Source organism: Capricornis sumatraensis, chromosome 8 (assembly GCF_032405125.1).
Source record: "Capricornis sumatraensis isolate serow.1 chromosome 8, serow.2, whole genome shotgun sequence".
NCBI classification, from domain to species: Eukaryota; Metazoa; Chordata; class Mammalia; order Artiodactyla; family Bovidae; genus Capricornis; species Capricornis sumatraensis.
Window position 1 is genome coordinate 93427598 of NC_091076.1, and position 11591 is coordinate 93439188.

At 50.9% G+C, this 11591-nt stretch overlaps 1 non-coding gene across 1 annotated transcript; it reads right to left on the bottom strand.

The window, feature by feature from the left end:
* Nucleotides 1-4613: 4613 nt before the first annotated feature.
* On the bottom strand, nt 4614-4804 carry LOC138084945 (U2 spliceosomal RNA). The gene has a single exon (XR_011145340.1). It is a non-coding gene; the product is annotated as a U2 spliceosomal RNA (small nuclear RNA).
* Between the last annotated feature and the right edge of the window lie 6787 nt (nt 4805-11591).

The window sequence follows — 11591 nt, forward strand, 5'->3', positions numbered from 1 at the left end:
GTTTCTGAAGAGACCGGTCCAGTAGGGGTGTCTTTTGTGGCTGCATAGAGGGGTTTAGCCAGTGAAGCATAGTTGGGGACCCAGTGCTAGAAGAATCCTGTTAGCCCCAAAAAGGATAAGATTTGTTTTCCAGTGGAAGGGGGGTAGAGGTCTCGGAGAAGGCTGAGTCTGTCGGTAGTTAGAGCCTTGGTTGTTGGGGTAATCTTTAGACCTAGGTAAGTCACAGAGGTCTGGGTGAGTTGGGCCTTTTGTTGAGATGCTTGGTATCCTTTAGAGCTAAGGAAGTTAAGGAGAATAGTGGTATGTGTCTGAGAGAGAGCTTGTGAGGGGCTGCAGAGCAGAAGGTCATCCACATACCGTAAGAGGACACTAGAGGCTAAAGGGCACGTAGCCAGATCTTGCGCCAGAGCCTGGCCAAAAAAATGGGGGCTGTCTCTAAACCCTTGGGGGAGGACTGTCCATGTTAGCTGGGAGGACTGTCAGGTTTCTGGGTCGGTCCATGTGAAAGCAAAGGGGAACTGGCAGTCTGGGTGTAAGGGAATAGTGAAAAAGGCATCTTCGAGGTCTATGACAGTAAAGTGAGTCGTACTGCTAGGGATGTCAGAAAGCAAGGTATAGGGATTGGGGACAATCGGATGGGCAGGGATCATGGCCTCGTTTATCAGTCCAAGTTCTTGGACCAGTCGGTAGCCGCCAGCAGCTTTCCGTACCGGGAGAATGGGGGTATTGTAGGGCGAGGTCGTGGGGACTAGGAGGCCCTGGCCTAAGAGTTGGGCTATGATTGGTTTAAGACCATGTAGGTGAGTCTGAGAGATGGGGAATTGAGGGCGGTTTGGGAAGTGGGAAGGATCACATAGTTTAATCAGGACAGGGGTGTGATGGGTTGCTACCAGAGGGATTTCAGTGTCCTAGATGTTAGGGTCGACAACTGGAGCCTCAGGGGAGCAGAGGAGGAGTAGGGGCAAGGGGAGAGATTGGGAAAGTGAGAGAGGTAGGTGAATGGTGGCCCTAAGCTTAGCTAAAATGTCCCGCCCCAGCAGGGGAGTGGGGCATGAAGGGATCATCAGAAAAGAGTGTGCGAACAGGAAGTGGTCAAGCTGACAGGGCTGTGGCCCAGTCTGCAAGGGTTGTGAAGATGTGCCATCTATACCCACCACCGAGACCTGGGAAGGATGCAAGGTGCCCCCGAAGGAGGGAAGGACCGAATAAGTAGCCACTGTATCTATCAAGAAATTGATAGACTTACCCGCCACTTGAAGCATTACCCTGGGCTCGGCTTGGGTTATGGGGATCCCCAAGTCTGGGCGCCGTCAATCTTCATCAAAGGAGAGAAGTTCCAAGGTGGGGTGTGGGGAGGAAATGTCCTTTTGGGAGCCCAGACCTTGGCCCGGTAAGGCCGGGGCCTGAGTTGCCTGGGGACAATCACTCGCCCAATGTCCCGGCTGTTTGTAACGAGGGCAGGGCTTTGTCGGGAGCCGGGGGTTTGGGCATTGGCGGGCCCAGTGGCCCTCATGACCGCATTTGAAGCAGGCTCCTGCTGGTGGCTTCTGGGGACCCACCTTCTGTCCCGTGGCCGGCCACAGGGCTGCTACCAGTGCCTGGGTGTGTCTCTCAAGGAGGTTAGCCTGGAGTTCGGCTTTTTGTTTAAGCCTTGCCTTGCGGCTGGCTTTGGCGGCTTCCTCTCAGGTGTTATAAACCTTGAAGGCCATTTTTACCAGGTCTTGGAGGGGGGTCTAAGGCCCATCCTCAGCCTTGGAGAGTTTTTTTTCTGATGTCTGAAGCTGATTGGGATATAAAGTGGTTGGCTAGGGCAGTAACCCGCACCGGAGAATCTGGGGGCAATCTGGGTATAGGTGGTGAGAGCTTCTGTCAGCCTGTTAAGAAAGGCTGCTGGGTTCTCATCGGGGCCCTGGGTTACTTCATCTAGTTTAAGTAGGTTTATTACCTTGAGAGAGCTGGTCTCCATTCCCTCCAATAGGCATTCTACCATGTGCTGAATGTTGGCTCTTTCTCTCTGTCCCTCCTGATAGTCCCAGTCTGGGTCTACGTCTGGAATAGCAGCCGCTCCGGGTGGCCGGGCAGGGTCTGCTGGGTTGGCTAGATGTCTCTGGTCTGCTACCAGTCTTGCTGAGGCCCAAATGGCCTTTTTTTCCTCTGGGGTAGTAGTGGACCCCAGGATGACAAATACGTCCTGCCAGGTGAGGGCGTAAGACCGAGACAGCTGGGTAAAGTTTTTGATGTAGTTGGAGGGGTTGGCCAAATAGGAGCCTAGCCACTGTTTGATATGGGCAAGGTCTTGGAATGAAAAGGGTACGTGGACATGGGTGAGACCCTCTGGGCTGGCCACCTGGCGGAGAGGAAGCAGGGGAGCTGGCGTTAGATTGGGAGCGGTGTGGGACCTTGTGTATGAGCTGACCGGTGAGTCAGAAAGGGGTGGGCATGGAGGAAGGGGTGGATACTGAGGCGGAGCCAAGGGAGCGCGAGAGGCATAGTCACAGGAGGGCTGGGCTGTGAGGGCCATGGGGGAGGAGTGGATATGGAGGGAGTTGGTGAGGGCGATAGAGGGGGAGTTGGTGTAGGGCTAGGAAGGGCCATGGTTAGGAGAATTTTAGAAGGGGAACAGTGGGTATATAGGGTGGGACAGGAGCGCAACAGCCAGAAAGCCTGTACGTAGGGTACCTCAGACCATTTTCCCATCCTCTGGCAGTAATTATCTAAGTCACGGAGGATGTTAAAATCGAAAGTTCCGGTTGGCGGCCATTGTGAGCTGTTATTTACAGAATATTGGGGCCATGTCTCAGGACAAAGGAAGGTTAAGCGTTTGGAACGAATTTCTCCGGAGATATGTAGAGTTCTGAGGTTGGCGAGTAAACATTTTAGTGGTGTAGACCAAGGTTGGTTGGCCCTGGAGGCAGATGCCCCATGGCGACTACGAAACGAAGGTCCTGGACCAATCGTTGGTGAGGCTGGGAGTGGTCCGGTCAGGCGTCCCCTAACGGGCCATCAACCCAGCGAGCAGAGGGCCACTCAGCCAAGACGGACGTCTCCAAGTTGACTGGCGCCGAGGAATAGTAGGCCTGGCCTGCGGAGGAGGGGTCCAGACGCGGTGGCGATTTAAAGGGACTGAGACACCCTAGGAATAATCACATGGGAGCAATGCCCCCCAGAGCCCGACCGATGGAACTTACCCGTATCCTGCCAGACGGTTGGATGGTCCCGGAGGGGTGACGGGGTGACAGGGTGCCCTGGTCCGGTGTGGGCCAGACCCGAGGGGGGCCGCAAATCCCGCTTGTCGGGGGATGAGCCCTCGCCTCGGGCCCCACGTTGGGCGCCAAATGTTAGGTACAAAAAACGGCCAGGACACCAAAAGAGTGTATAACAGGGTTTTTAATGGTGAAGCGCTCCCGGGCAGGGTTCCCGGACCCGAGCGAGGCAGGTCGAAAAGTCCGCACCGGGTCGGTGTTGGGGGCGGCTTTTATACGTTCATTGCGAGGGATGGTCAGGCTAGATGGACAGGGGTTCGGATAGGTCGCCAGGCCGAGGCGTCTCGGGCTGACAGGTCCTTCCACGAGGCTACAGTGGGGCGGCTTTAGCTGGCAGTGTGCTGTCATTGGTCCCCGGGATCTGGGAAGCTCCTTCCGTTAGGGACTTCCCCCACCGGCAGGAGGAAGAGGAGGGGCGGGCGGCCTATCATTGCCCCCAGGGTCCGGCCTTACACACTCCAGTATTATTGCCTGGAAATCCCACGGACAGAGGAGACTGGTAGGCTACAGCCCATGGGGTCGCAAAACGTCGGACACGACTGAGCAACTTCACTTTCACTTTACCAGCACGAGAGCTGAGTGCAATTGTCCCGTGGTACCTGGGCAGATTCCCACAGCGGCTGCTTTTCCCACCACACTGTCCAGTGCACTTAGATCAGCACCCAGCACCTAGATCTTGGTCGAATGCCAGAGTCAATGGGAAAGGACGAAAGAAGATAATATGGGGAAGTCGTTCCGGTTTATACATGATCTGAACTTTGTGCTGACCTGAACAGCCTGCCTTGTGTATCCAAAAGACACAGTAGCTCTGACTTGAGGCCCTCTTCTCTTTTAAGTAATAATAACTCCAAGTAATAATACAACTTCAGTGGCACTGACCTGTCAGTCAGTCACCTGTATAAATGAAATCCCAATACGACCCACACACAGACTGAGTTTAAAGCCCATCATTTTTATCTAGACTCCAAGTGGATCTCGGTGGCTTTAAGCGGGAACTGCCTGAGGTCAGAAGACATGAATACAGGAGTAACCTTAGAGATATAAGGAAAAGGCAGGTGGGTAGAGACAGAAGATCTCATTCCTGAATGAGAATGCAGGGTAGAAGGACCTGCACTTAACAAGGTTATGAAATAGAAACCCTCTTAAAGAACTGGATACAGTAGCAAGCGAGTTTTAAGTCACAGTGTTGGCATTTTACCCTCATTCAACTTACTCACTTACTCTGGCTTTTACAATAATCAGGATTGCTTGCAGAGCACGTAAACAAACGTGAAAAACTCCCTGAGATAACCAAGTGCTTAATAGGAAAGGTGCAGTTTCTGCCTTTGGGTACTTTCGTCAGTGTCCCCGAGGGGGTGCACCGTTCCTGGAGGTACTGCAATACCAGGTCGATGCTCGGAGTGGACGGAGCAAGCTCCTATTCCAACTCCCTGCTCTAAAAATCCTTTTAATATATTGTCCTCGGATAGAGAACGTATCAGATATTAAACTGATAAGAACAGATACTACACTTGATCTTAGCCAAAAGGCCGAGAAGCGATACCGTGGCACCGCCCGTCGCTGTCACCGTCCTGCTGTCCTGCATGTTGCACTCGGGGTGACCGGGTCCCCGCTCACTCCAGGTCTCCCTTCCTTGGCCTCGTTGACAGTGCTCTGGCGGCACTACACCAGACGCTCGAGCAGAAGTTGGATTCTCCACACTGTAAACGAGAAATTCCGCATCCGCTGTGGCTTTGTGGTTCTCTGGCGGAAGCGCCGTCTCGAAATCTGCATGCCCCGCCCTCTGTCGCCAAGAAGGCGTGGCTCCGGCGGGACCGCAGCGCCCTGGGGACGGCCTCGGGGCGGCGGCAGGGGAGCTCCTCCTTGGTGCTAGTGGAGAGGAGAGACCCGACCGGAGGGGGTGTGGGGTGGCCGGCGAGAGGGACCCGTGCGACGAGCTGTTGGCCGAGAGTTTTCCCGAAGCCAAGGTCGCAAGACTCACTCGCCAGAAACGCCCGGACTGCAGTGTGTTACACAGGCCTCCGCCTGCGGAGAGAGGGGCCCCGTAGGGTCGGGTGTGTGGAGGGGGCTTCCCGGCCAGGCGGAAGGCGGATGGCCCACAGTGGGGAAGGGAGGGGGCGTGTGGATGCGGAGGGCGGGCCGGGCCGCGGGAGGGGTTCACTGCAACTCCAGCGCCCTTGTCCTTCGGTGCCTCTAGGAACCAAAGCGATCCCGGGCTTCCTACCGAAAGCTCCCTCCGCCAAGGTCCTCGTTTCCCTACCCCTCCTCCTCAGCTGTGGGCCTCGCTGGTGGCTCAGATTGTCAAGAAACCGCCTGTAATACAGGAATCATGGGTTCGATTCCTGGCTCGGAAGATCCCCTAGAGGAGGAAACGGAAACCCAGGACTGTGTTCTTGCCTAGGAATTCCCATGGACTCAGGAGCCTGGTGGGTCACAAGGTCCCAAACAGTCGGACACTCCTTAGCGACTAAACAACAGGAAATATTCTGATGATCTGAGATGTCACAGCCACTAACGACTTGCAGCTAGGGCACTGTGGGCTGGTGGTTCCTCCCAATTCAGAGGTACTGAAAGTGGAAAAAACACATGGGGTTTTCAAAGACTTAGTATTAAAAATTGTAAGATATCTCTGTAATGATGATATTAATTACATATTGCAATGTTATTTAGATATCTGTTTGTGTGTGTGGGGGGGTACGGAGTGTGCCCCAAAGTTTGCAAGAACCCTGAGGAGGGATGGGATGGAAACCTCCCTGCCTTGTCCTTGAAAGGCTAGAGTTCTAACCACTGATCACCGGAGAATTTTGAGATAACTTGGTTAAAGAACATATTAAACTTAATTTCACCCACTTCTCTCTATTTTTTTTATATGCCTAAGAATGTTTGCATTTACCTGGAGAAGGGAATTCCCTGGCAGGTCAGTGGTTAGGCCTCAGTGCTTTCAGTGCAGGAGTCCAGGTTACATCCTAGGTTGGAGAACTGGGAATCCAAAAGCCACACAGTGTGACCAGATTTAAAAAAAAAAAAACACTGTTATGTGTGTGCCTCACCTGTTTCTTGAAAGCACTGTTACAGATGGAAGTGCTGAGAGGCTAAGCATCTTGCCTCATGAGAAAAGAAGTAAGGATTTGCATTCAAGCATCCTGCTAACCACTGGAACTTCGGGTTTTTTACAATAGGGGTCCTGATATTTCAATTGGGAATGATAAGAATGCCTCTCTGATGAGGGTACTTGTGAAGCTACACGAGAAAACGCAGCACATCAGAATGTCTTAATGAGTATATCCTAGGGATGTTACTTCCTGCCTGTAAAATAGAAATGATTCCATTTGAAGTCTTGCAAACTATCTACACCTACTCACCCTGAGCTTTCCTGTTTCACATCCCGGTCTCTCTGGTCTTGTATTTCTGTTGGCTGCCAAGTGGCTTTGACACCCATGATGCTCACGTGGCATAGATACACGTGTAGATATGGACACAGACACATAGAATGTAGGTATGTTCACAAATATACAGTCATTAGTGCTGTACTTTCACCTTGATCGTAAACCTTTTGTTTGCTGGTCTGTTCGGAGCACCTAATGCTCTGAATGTACATGATTTTTGATGAATATGTGTTGAGTGACTGGATGAGGGTCCAATGAGACAATGTATACTGTGCTTAGGGTAGGTCTGACAAAGTCTTCAAATTTCTGAATCAGACATTTTGAAAGGAGGCCCCAGCTCTGTGTTTATCAAGTCCTCCAGATGATTCTGAAAAACTCCCAAATTTGAGCATGCACTCATTCGTGTGGGCCAAATAACATGGGTGACTTGACAGAAATCTATGAAATCAAGAAGATGAATCAGGGATTTCTTGGTGGTCCAGTAGTTAGGTATCTGCCTCCCTGTGCAGGGGACACAGTTTGATTCCTGGTGCAGAACTAAGATTCCCCCATGCATGGAGGCATGTAAGTCTGAGGGCTCTGGAGCCTGTGTGTCACAACTAAGATCCAAAACAGCCAGAAAGTAAATACATTTTTAAAAAGCTGAATCAAACATGTAAGGTCTCTGGGGATTGGCCCCTGTTGTGAAAGCTCTAAAGATTCCCTCGACTGAGATAACTGGCTGACAGCGAGTTCCCTGCACAGCTGGAGCCTGATTCTCTCCCCTCAACTCACCTCCCTGTCTCTCTCCGGTGGGCTTGTTCCTCCCCCCTCGCAGTTGTTGGCTGTTGTTCCCATGGCACTGTCACCTTCTTGGGGCTCTGACTGCTGTTTCTTGCTGATCACCCAATGCCCTCCTGAGGCCAAGGTCTCCCCAAGTGCCAGTCTCCTGTGCAGATGGATGCTGGAACCTGTCCCTGTGTGGATCTGTCTCCTAAGACACCACAACCTGCTGCAACTGCCTCTTCTCCACCCTCCAGCCTCCTCCCGCCTCGGCCTTCCCAGCACCAGCTATTAGGCCTTCAGTAAAAGCATAAGAAATGTCACTGAAATCAGATTTCCTGCTCAGAAAATGTTCATTTACATCTGATCAGTATCAGTTCAGTCGCTCAGTCGTGTCCTACTCTTTGCGATCCCATGAACCGCAGCATGCCAGGCCTCCCTGTCCATCACCAACTCCCGGAGACCACCCAAACCCATGTCCATTGAGTTGGTGATGCCATCCAACCATCTCATCCTCTGTCGTCCCCTTCTCCTTGTGCCCTCAGTCTTTCACAGCATCAGGGTCTTTTCAAATGCATCAGCTCTTTGCATCAGGTGGCCAAAGTATTGGAGTTTCTGCTTCAGCATCAGTCCTTCCAATGAACACTGAGGACTGATCTCCTTTAGGATGGACTGGTTGGATCTCCTTGCAGTCCAAGGGACTCTCAAGAGTCTTCTCCAACACCACAGTTCAAAAGCATCAATTCTTCGGCGCTCAGCTTTCTTTATAGTCCAGCTCTCACATGACCACTGGAGAAACCATAGCCTTGACTAGACAGACGTTTGTTGACAAAGTAATGTCCTTGTTTTTCAATATGCTATCTAGGTCGGTCATAACTTTCCTTCCAAGGAGTAAGCGTCTTTTAATTTCATGGCTGCAATCACCATCTGCAGTGATTTTGGAGCCCAGAAAAATAAAGTCAGTCACTGTTTCCACTGTTTCCCCATCTATTTGCCATGAAGTGATGGGACCGGATTCCATGATCTTCGTTTTCTGAATGTTGAGCTTTAAGCCAATTTTTTCACTCTCCTCTTTCACTTTCATCAAGAGGCTGTTTAGTTCTTCTTCACTTTCTGCCATAAGGGTGGTGTCATCTGCATATCTGAGGTTATTGATATTTCTCCTGGCAATCTTGATTCCAGCTTGTGCGTCCTCCAGCCCAGCATTTCTCATGATGTACTCTGCATATAAGTTAAATAAGCAGGGTGACAATATACAGCCTTGACATACTTCTTTTCCTATTTGGAACCAGTCTGTTGTTCCATGTCCAGTTCTAACTGTTGCTTCCTGACCTGCATACAGGTTTCCCAAGAGGCAGGTCAGGTGGTCTGGTATTCCCATCTCTTTCAGAATTTTCCACAGTTTATTCTGATCCACACAGTCAAAGACTTTGACATAGTCAATAAAGCAGAAATAGATGTTTTTCTGGAACTCTCTTGCTTTTTCCATGATCCAGAGGATGTTGACAATTTGATCTCTGGTTCCTCTGCCTTTTCTAAAACCAGCTTGAACATCTGGAAGTTCACGGCTCATGTATTGCTGAAGCCTGACTTGGAGATCATATATCTCATCATACCTCCACAAAAACCACTTGAAAAGGGTGGCTTTTCCATTCCCAACCTCAAACTGTAGTGAAGGTCCTGTCTGAAAAGAAGACTCCAGGGGTTTTCCCTGGCAGTGCAGAGGTTAGGACTCCACGCTTTCACTGCCAAAGGCAACGGTTCAATACCCGGTAGGCATCTAAGATCCCACGAACCCGGTGGCATGGGCAGAAAAAGAAACGAACAAAAAAACCACAGAAGGAGGGAAAGGAACCTGTTCAACTTCACACCACTTTGCTTCAGACTTGGGCAGTGACAGACTCATCCACCAGGGGGCAGCATCTGCTCCTTTTCTGCCCTGGCCTGGGCCCTGGGAGTTGGTTTTGGATGAGTTGCCTCTGAAAGTGCCCCTGGTGGGAGAAAAGGGTCTCTAAGGGGCCCTTTCCTACAGTTTTTCTTTTCACATTCATTCTAAGTAGTAGCTTGTGTTTTCCCCATTTTATTCTTTCTTTTCTTGGCCTTGGCATCTTATTTCCGAAACCAGGAATGTACCCTGTGTACAGTGGAAGAACAGAAATGTAACCCTGGACCACTGGGGAATTCCCTCTCCAATTCATTCTTGAGGAAGCAAAGCGGGAATTTGAAATTCGTGTCTTTGTCATTCCCTGGCAGAAGCCGCTCTTGGACCTCCCATCCCCCTCCTGCAGACTCCTCTCCTCCCTTCAATTGTGCACTCAGACAGGTCCTCGGTTGGGATGCAGTGGAGACAAGGATGGTGAGCTCCATCGATCTTGTACCCTCCCCTACGCCAGAGCCTGCGTTGTCCTGGGGAAAGGGACCTGGAATCAACTAAGCCCCTCATTACATGCTGAGGAAACCAAGGCTCCAAGGGGGGAGGTGGCTTTTCCAAGCCAGTTCACATGTCAGGACAGGAGTCATGATGACTCTCAGCCCAGGGTTCAGCCCACCAGGCCTTAAGGGGGGCCTCTCTCTCCAGGGTCATTCCTCCCATGGCCTCTGTTTTTCTCCTCTAAGAAATCCCTCCTCCCCGGTAAAGCCCTGAGGGTTCAGTATTACCCAGACCTTGCCTGGAAGTACAGGATTTTATAGGTATCCTTCCCAACCCCCGAAGTGTCAGGGAACAGAGACCAGGAACCTCCCAGCTAAGGCTGGGTGCTTGGTTCTCACACTCAAGGAAACCCTTGAGTACATTTAGTCAATCCATCATGTAGTCATGAATCATGGAAGATTTCCTGATTGCCTACTGGGCGGCAGGCAGAGTGCTGGGCACTGCGGAGCTACGGCTGTGAAGAACCAGCTTCTGGCTCAGCGCTTAGTCTGGTGGGGAGACAGCTCTGAGGAAGACCCTCCACAGAGCCACTGGAATCTGACCCAGGTCGGGGAGCCAATGGGAGGAAGCAGGTAGTTCCCAGCTAGTCTCTCCTACTGTCTGGAATGTTTCTTTGCCTCCTGGCCACTTAAACTTGCCTCTGATGTCACCACTGGAGAGGCCTTCATGAGCCCCCCCTCCTCCATGTAAAGTAGATCTCTCCCCAGTCACACTCCCAGAACATTTCCCTGTTTTATTTTTCTCGATGGCCTATGTCACTATCTGAAATGACCCTCTAGAGTCACTGTCTGTCTCTCCCTATTTCTTACTATAATGTTCACCCTGTGAGGGCAGGTTCTTATCCGTTTCACTGAGGCCTTCAACCTGGCAGGCACTCCATCCATGAATGCTCAAAGTAAAAAGGTCTGAATGTTCTCTCTAGGGAATGCTCTAGTGCACTCTGTCCTGGGCTGTGATCTTGTGGCCAAAGCCTGCAGAAGTGATGCTGCCAGGAAACAAAATGGTCATTAATGGAGGAAGGTTCCATGGGCTCCAGGCTGGATGTGGAGATGGGGACTGGAATTCCCATTTAAAGGATACTGGACTGGGCCCTGACAAACTGGGTCCCTTCCTTCACCCCCACTTTGTCCCACTTCCTCCTTGCCATTTGTTTATCAATGCCTTTCCTGGCAAAGGGAAAGGATGAAGGATGGGGGAGAGACTGCCAGTTTCAGGTCTCTTATCTTTAATCAAGTGACAGGTTCCCTCTTGGGTGAGAGGCCCAGGAGATGGAAGAGAGGAGATAGGGAGTTTCAAAGATTGTCGAAAAAACAATATCTGATTGTTCACAGCCCACTTCAGCTAATTTCTAGCTGGGTGACTTTCACAAGTTACTTAACCTTTCTGTTCTTTAGTTTCTCTTTTTAGGGAAAATACACTTGGGTGGAGCTGAGAATTTAAAAAATTCCTAGAGCTGAGGGTTTTCCCCTGGGGACTCCAGCAAACCCACACTGTTTCAGAGATCTGTTAGGTGTTGGGAGCAGTGCCTTGTCCACAGGATAGAAGAAATAATCCCGTAATAAAAAGAAACAAAACTACTAAAGGATCTGGACACCTCCTTATTACAGTGGTTTGAAAGTTAAAGGAAATTTTGCATAATATTGGTCCATGGATATGAGCCTCACAAGAAACAGTACCCTCCTAAGTAAACCACCCCAACAGGGCAACAGAAAACCACACGTTGGTAAAACAAAACAGAAACCTTCACGT